At 38.5% G+C, this 7,348-nt stretch overlaps 3 non-coding genes across 3 annotated transcripts in view; all 3 read right to left on the reverse strand.

Moving 5' to 3' along the window:
* LOC135267768 (large subunit ribosomal RNA) overlaps positions 1–263 on the reverse strand; it is a 4,036-nt gene extending 3,773 nt beyond the window's left edge. Inside the window, exon 1 of the ribosomal RNA XR_010336141.1 lies at positions 1–263. This exon is cut by the window's left edge and continues 3,773 nt beyond it. This is a non-coding gene — a ribosomal RNA (large subunit ribosomal RNA).
* Positions 264–740: 477 nt separating this feature from the next.
* On the reverse strand, positions 741–897 carry LOC135267770 (5.8S ribosomal RNA). The gene has a single exon (XR_010336143.1). It is a non-coding gene; the product is annotated as a 5.8S ribosomal RNA (ribosomal RNA).
* Positions 898–2,955: 2,058 nt separating this feature from the next.
* Positions 2,956–4,874, reverse strand: LOC135267773 (small subunit ribosomal RNA). The gene has a single exon (XR_010336146.1). It is a non-coding gene; the product is annotated as a small subunit ribosomal RNA (ribosomal RNA).
* Positions 4,875–7,348: the final 2,474 nt, after the last annotated feature.

The raw sequence follows: 7,348 nt of genomic DNA on the forward strand, positions 1-7,348 counted from the left end.
CGTTATCGGCAACGGTCACTACGGGCCTGGCACCCTCTATGGGCTGTGGCCCCGTTCAAGATGGACTTGGACGCGTCGCACAATCTCGGGATGACGGATCCTCCCTAACACCACATTTCCCGGCGTCCGGTTTCGGCCGCGGGATTCAGTGCTGGGCTTTTTCCTGTTCGCTCGCCGCTACTAAGGAAATCCTAGTTAGTTTCTTTTCCTCCGCTTAATAATATGCTTAAATTCAGCGGGTAGTCTCACCTGCTCTGAGGTCGCAAATATAAATTTGCCTTTATTTTGTCAGACGATAATTACACGTATTCCGTTTATATGGCTGCCTCCAAACAATTTCAAACATCGATCTGACGTCGTTGCGAGAATGTTGTTGTTGTTAATTATAGTGCATAAAATATGCATATAAACAACTTTAACGTCTCGGACACGACGATCGCTTCGTTCGAAATTTAAGCGTTGTGGCTGCTTTTTAATATCGGACGTGCTACGTCTAAACCAACTTGTACCAACAAACTAATAAGAATGTCAGCCGCTATTGCGTTTTAGGATGCCGCGTTATTTTTTTATATTGTTTTTATTGTTGTCTACGTTGCATAATATTTTATTATGACAACCGACAATCAATTAACAATTATAGTAACGCGTCATATTTGCACCCAACACGCTCCGACGTAATTGTCTACACAACATTGTGCGCTGTGTTTAAGACAAAAACCGAGCAGTCTTTGAAATTGACACGACCCTCAGCCAGGAGTGGTCCGGGAACAGTATATCCGAGGACCGCAATGTGCGTTCGAAATGTCGATGTTCATGTGTCCTGCAGTTCACAAGTTGACGCGCAATTAGCTGCGTTCTTCATCGACCCACGAGCCAAGTGATCCACCGTTCAGGGTAATCTTTTCAAACAAATTTAAAATATTATTACATAACGCACCGTTCCACATCGAAATCGTTTCATCATCACACAACAACAAAAATAACTACTTAAGGTTATTACAATTGTGATGTATATGTGAGAAACGGACCAATCGAAGAAACGTTCGGCGTTATATTTTATAATATTTTATTTAATTAAAGTGGCATTTGTTTCTACTTATCGAAAAGAGTATGCAGTTATAGTTTAAGTTTACATAAAGAATAACCCGATGATATTAACGTTTTATAAATACGTATATATATATCTATTAGGTTTTTTTTCTCTATCAACTTTGTCTATAAAACTCTGCTCCTTTTGCGATAAGCATTATGTATATTTATTAAATAGAAATATGTCGAAAAACCAGACGTTTTCTTCAAACAAACGCCACAGCTGCAAACTTAATCACAACAATATTTACCAAACAATACAATTGTAGGGTGTTTTGTGTGATACGTCGTTTGGTGGGCATTCTAAGAACGTCCGTCGACATAAAAACGAATCAAAAGAAAAGCACAGGCAGTGCAAAACGTTCCTTCGTCAGTCGGGCGTATATCATTTAAAACCCACAGAATCTAAAAAAGTTAATAAACTTTTTTATTTAGATTCCTACGGTTCGTCGCGTCGTTAAAGTAAATTATTACTTCGACGCATGCGGAACCCAGGTACCCGAAAACCGTAAGCCTAAGCGTTTTTTTCCAAACATCACTCACTATCGATAAAGTAAATTGATTTTATGTATTTATAAATGTGCGTTTGTATGTATAGTAGTATAGTAGTAGTATATTTTGTTATTGGTTGTTTCGAGCTTTTATTGTTATAAAACGTTTTTGTAGTCTTGTACATAAAGTACAGACGAATAGACAGCCCCTTTTATTTATTAATAAACTCCAACCATTTACAAATTGAATTACAACTACAACATCTCTTTTACACATTAATTATACACCATCTTTATTTTCTTTTTCCGAAGCGAATACGATGAAGAAAATACGCAAAGACTGGCTTACAAAACCGTAAGCCTAAGCGTTTATTTTTCAAACATCACTCACCATCGGTTAAGTAAAATGATGGTATGTATAAATGTGTATTTGTATGTACAGTAGCGTATTAATTTTGTTGTTGGTTGTTTCGAGTTTATTTATTATTATGGTTTGTATGTATAAAGTTTTAGTCTTGTACATAAAGTACAGACGAATAGACAGCCCCTTTTATTTATTAATAAACTCCAACCATTTACAAATTAAATTACAACTACAACATCTCTTTTACACATTAATTATACACCATCTTTATTTTCTTTTTTCCGAAGCGAATACGATGAAGAAAATACGCAAAGACTGGCTTACAAAACCGTAAGCCTAAGCGTTTATTTTTCAAACATCACTCACCATCGGTTAAGTAAAATGATGGTATGTATAAATGTGTATTTGTATGTACAGTAGCGTATTAATTTTGTTGTTGGTTGTTTCGAGTTTATTTATTATTATGGTTTGTATGTATAAAGTTTTAGTCGTGTACATAAAGTACGATCGTATTGGCAGACACCATTATTATTCATTCATTCATTCTTGTTTGTTATTATAAATAACTCCAACCATATACAAATACTACAACAACAACAACAACATCTCTTGCACATTAATTATACACCCACCACTGTGTATTAGTACTTTTTTTCGAAGCGAATACGATGATGGAAATACGCTAAGACCGGCACTGCGAAAGCAATAATAAAACGTTAGCACATAACCATCTTTCGACAATATTGATTCGTGTTAATGTTCGAAAAAAATTCTTTGAAAACGTCGTTTACGGCACGTTTACAATCGATTTATAAAATAAATCGAAAAACGTAACAACAGATCCGCTTAATGCAAGACGACCCGTTGTTGCTTTTCCGTTCGACGCATAATAAAGAATTTTGTATGAGAATTGATCATCATACGAATAGTGTATGTATGTGTGTTTTTTGTTGATCAGCACAGACAAAATGTGTGTGTATGTGTGACAACTAAACAACAACATTTACACGTTAATGATCCTTCCGCAGGTTCACCTACGGAAACCTTGTTACGACTTTTACTTCCTCTAAATGATCAAGTTTGGTCATCTTCCCAGCAACATCGGCAACGTCGAACGCCACCGCGCACCGGTCCGAAGACCTCACTAAATCATTCAATCGGTAGTAGCGACGGGCGGTGTGTACAAAGGGCAGGGACGTAATCAACGCGAGCTTATGACTCGCGCTTACTGGGAATTCCTCGTTCATGGGGAACAATTGCAAGCCCCAATCCCTAGCACGAAGGAGGTTCAGCGGGTTACCCGGACCGCTCGGTCAGGGAGGACACGCTGATTCCTTCAGTGTAGCGCGCGTGCGGCCCAGAACATCTAAGGGCATCACAGACCTGTTATTGCTCAATCTCGTGCGGCTAGAAGCCGCCTGTCCCTCTAAGAAGAATTGTTTGTACGCCGACAGTAAAAACCGCACATAGAGACCGGGCGAACCCGGCTCCAGCCGGCATTTGGGATGTCGAAATACGCCTATTTAGCAGGCTAGAGTCTCGTTCGTTATCGGAATTAACCAGACAAATCGCTCCACCAACTAAGAACGGCCATGCACCACCACCCACCGAATCAAGAAAGAGCTCTCAATCTGTCAATCCTTCCGGTGTCCGGGCCTGGTGAGGTTTCCCGTGTTGAGTCAAATTAAGCCGCAGGCTCCACTCCTGGTGGTGCCCTTCCGTCAATTCCTTTAAGTTTCAGCTTTGCAACCATACTTCCCCGGAACCCAAAAGCTTTGGTTTCCCGGAAGCTGCCCGCCGAGTCATCGGAGGAACGTCGGCGGATCGCTAGCTGGCATCGTTTATGGTTAGAACTAGGGCGGTATCTGATCGCCTTCGAACCTCTAACTTTCGTTCTTGATCAATGAAAGCGTTTTTGGCAAATGCTTTCGCTTCTGTCCGTCTTGCGACGATCCAAGAATTTCACCTCTAACGTCGCAATACGAATGCCCCCATCCGTTCCTATTAATCATTACCTCGGGGTTCCGAAAACCAACAAAATAGAACCGAGGTCCTATTCCATTATTCCATGCACACAGTATTCAGGCGAAGTTTTAGCCTGCTTTAAGCACTCTAATTTGTTCAAAGTAAACGTGCCGGCCCACCTCGACACTCAATGAAGAGCACCGCGGCGGGATTGAGTTGGGCCGCCCTCTCGAGCTAAGCCCACCGGCAGGACGTCCCGCGAAACGCCAGTTAACACCGCGAACGATGAACCGGCGGCGCGGGACACAAATTCGACTACGAGCTTTTTAACCGCAACAACTTTAATATACGCTATTGGAGCTGGAATTACCGCGGCTGCTGGCACCAGACTTGCCCTCCAATTGATCCTCGTTAAAGGGTTTAGAGTGTACTCATTCCGATTACGGGGCCTCGGATGAGTCCCGTATCGTTATTTTTCGTCACTACCTCCCGTGCCGGGAGTGGGTAATTTGCGCGCCTGCTGCCTTCCTTGGATGTGGTAGCCGTTTCTCAGGCTCCCTCTCCGGAATCGAACCCTGATTCCCCGTTACCCGTTACAACCATGGTAGGCGCAGAACCTACCATCGACAGTTGATAAGGCAGACATTTGAAAGATGCGTCGCCGGTGCGAGACCGTGCGATCAGCGTAAAGTTATTCAGATTCACCAAGTTGTACGATGACGGCGAAACCGCCACCGATTGGTTTGATCTAATAAAAGCGCTCCTTCCGTCTCCGGTCGGAGCTCTGTTTGCATGTATTAGCTCTAGAATTACCACAGTTATCCAAGTAAATGTGGGTACGATCTAAGGAACCATAACTGATTTAATGAGCCTTTCGCGGTTTCACCTTAATTTGGCTTGTACTGAGACATGCATGGCTTAATCTTTGAGACAAGCATATGACTACTGGCAGGATCAACCAGGGAACTGTGTTTTTGTGTTTTTTGAGACAGACGAGAGAATAAAATACTCATCATCATCGTTTATAAAGATGAAGAATATGCGCGTTTGTGCGAAACAATCTAACATATAAGAAAGTAACGCCACGCTGTTTCTTCTTTTCTTCGTACGATATAGAGATAAATGTATCGTCATCATCGTCGTCGTAGTCGTTAAACACCACAACACATATATCGGTCAATAAAGGCATAATAATAATATTTATAATATTATTTTTTACCTTTGCCGATTTAAAAGTTCAAACATTCTCTTCACTCTTCGCAAGATTGAATGCGACGTGAATTTATGAAATTCTTTCGAATCCATAAACGTTACGAATATTATATAAATATTCTCGCTCGGATATTAGAGAGTTGACGCATTTATTATTTTTGTTTGTTTAAATCACAAACATTTGTTAGTTCAACAAAGTTTGATTGCATAAGGACCGCCAACGTAAGAGAATACGTTTTGCCGCATCCGCAATCTCGCTGTGGGGAACTGGGCGAGCCACAAAATCACAAAATAAAGCAATCTCGCAAGCAAAGCCCTATTCGAATTCGATAGCGGAAATGTGCGATAAACGTCGATAAATTGGAAGCAAATGCAGAACGTATACATAATCGGTCGTTTTGTCGTCGTCATTTATGATAAACTTCGACTAAACCGTTTACACCGTTCATATCGCCTCACTCAACGCATCGACACACACCACTACCATATGTATACCAGCGCGACACCGATCGAGGCAGCCGCTCGGTATTGGATGTGCGCACCGCTCCACTGACATAGCTCCACAGGCGACGTCTACCGAAGCGCACAGCTCTATAACTATAAGGCATACACACAAAAGGGAGAAAATATTTTAAATATTGATAATATTAAAAAGTCATATTTTATATTTAAACCATTATAAAATTTAATTATAAAAACGTTTGTTTTAAAAAAAATAATTAATTAATAAAAACAAAATTATTTTAAGCGCCGTACTTCGTAAACGTCGTACTTCGTTCGTCGTATGTGCAAAGTCAAATGAATGCTGTAGTTAGTCGCAGTTGGAACGTCTGAATGTCGTACAACGTAACAATAATTTTGAGTGCCCTAATGTGTAGACGTCGTACTTCGCGAACGTCGCACTTCGTAAACGACGTACTTCGTGAACGTCGCACTTCGTAAACGACGTACTTCGTGAACGTCGCACTTCGTAAACGTCGCACTTCGTAAACGACGTACTTCGTGAACGTCGTACTTCGTAAAGGTTATGCAATATTAATACACATTTGGTGTATTGCAAGTTGCATTTTAATAAATATTATGCATTTTTATGTTTTAATTTAATATCTAGGCCAAAATACTATGTTTATTTAATTGTTAAATGTGTACGTTTATTTATAGATACGTAATTTACATAAAAATTTGTTTTTTTTTTTATTATATGCAAACTACAAATAAAACATTTAATATTTTCAAACGTCGTACTTCGTGTAAGTTATGCAATATTGATACAAATTTAGTGTATTGCGGGTCGCAATAATATTAATTTATATTTGAACGTAGTACTTCGTGAAGGTTATGCAACATCAGTACACATTAAGTGTATTGCAGGTTGCATTATTATTAATTTATGTTTTCTCACTTTTTACCTTCATATAAAAAAAAATTTAATATTTTTGGACGTCGTACTTCGTAACAGTTATGCAATATTGATGCACATCTGTTGTGCTGCGGGTTGCATTTTATAAATTTAATGTATTCTTATGATTTACTTTAATGTCTAGGCAAAAAAACACTTTTGATTAGTTGCTGAATGTTTACATTTATTTACAGATACGTAATTTGCAAAAAAATTTGCTGTTTTTTTATTATATACAACACAAATAAAATTCTTTAATATTCTTGAACGTCGTACTTCGTGTAGGTTATGCAATATTGATACAAATTTAGTGTATTGCGGGTCACAATAATATTAATTTATATTTGAACGTAGTACTTCGTGAAGGTTATGCAAGATCAGTACATATTAAGTGTATTGCAGGTTGCATTATTATTAATTTATGTTTTCTCACTTTTAACCTCAATATAAAAAAAAATTAATATTTTTGGACGTCGTACTTCGTGAAGGTTATGCAATATTAATGCACATCTAGTGTGCTGCGGGTTGCATTTTATAAATTTAATGTATTTTTATGTTTTACTTTAATATCTAGGCAAAAAAAACAATTTTGATTAGTTGCTAAATGTTTACATTTATTTACAGATACGTAATTTGCAAAAAAATTTGCTGTTTTTTCATTATATACAACACAAATAAAATTCTTTAGTATTCTTGAACGTCGTACTTCGTGTAGGTTATGCAATTTTAATACACAATTAGTGTATTGTGGGTTGCATTATTATTATTTATTGTTTACGTTTTACTTCATCACTTTGTGAACGTCGTACTTCGTTTGTACTATGAACA

This window comes from Tribolium castaneum, unplaced genomic scaffold (assembly GCF_031307605.1).
Source record: "Tribolium castaneum strain GA2 unplaced genomic scaffold, icTriCast1.1 ptg000089l, whole genome shotgun sequence".
Lineage (NCBI taxonomy): Eukaryota > Metazoa > Arthropoda > Insecta > Coleoptera > Tenebrionidae > Tribolium > Tribolium castaneum.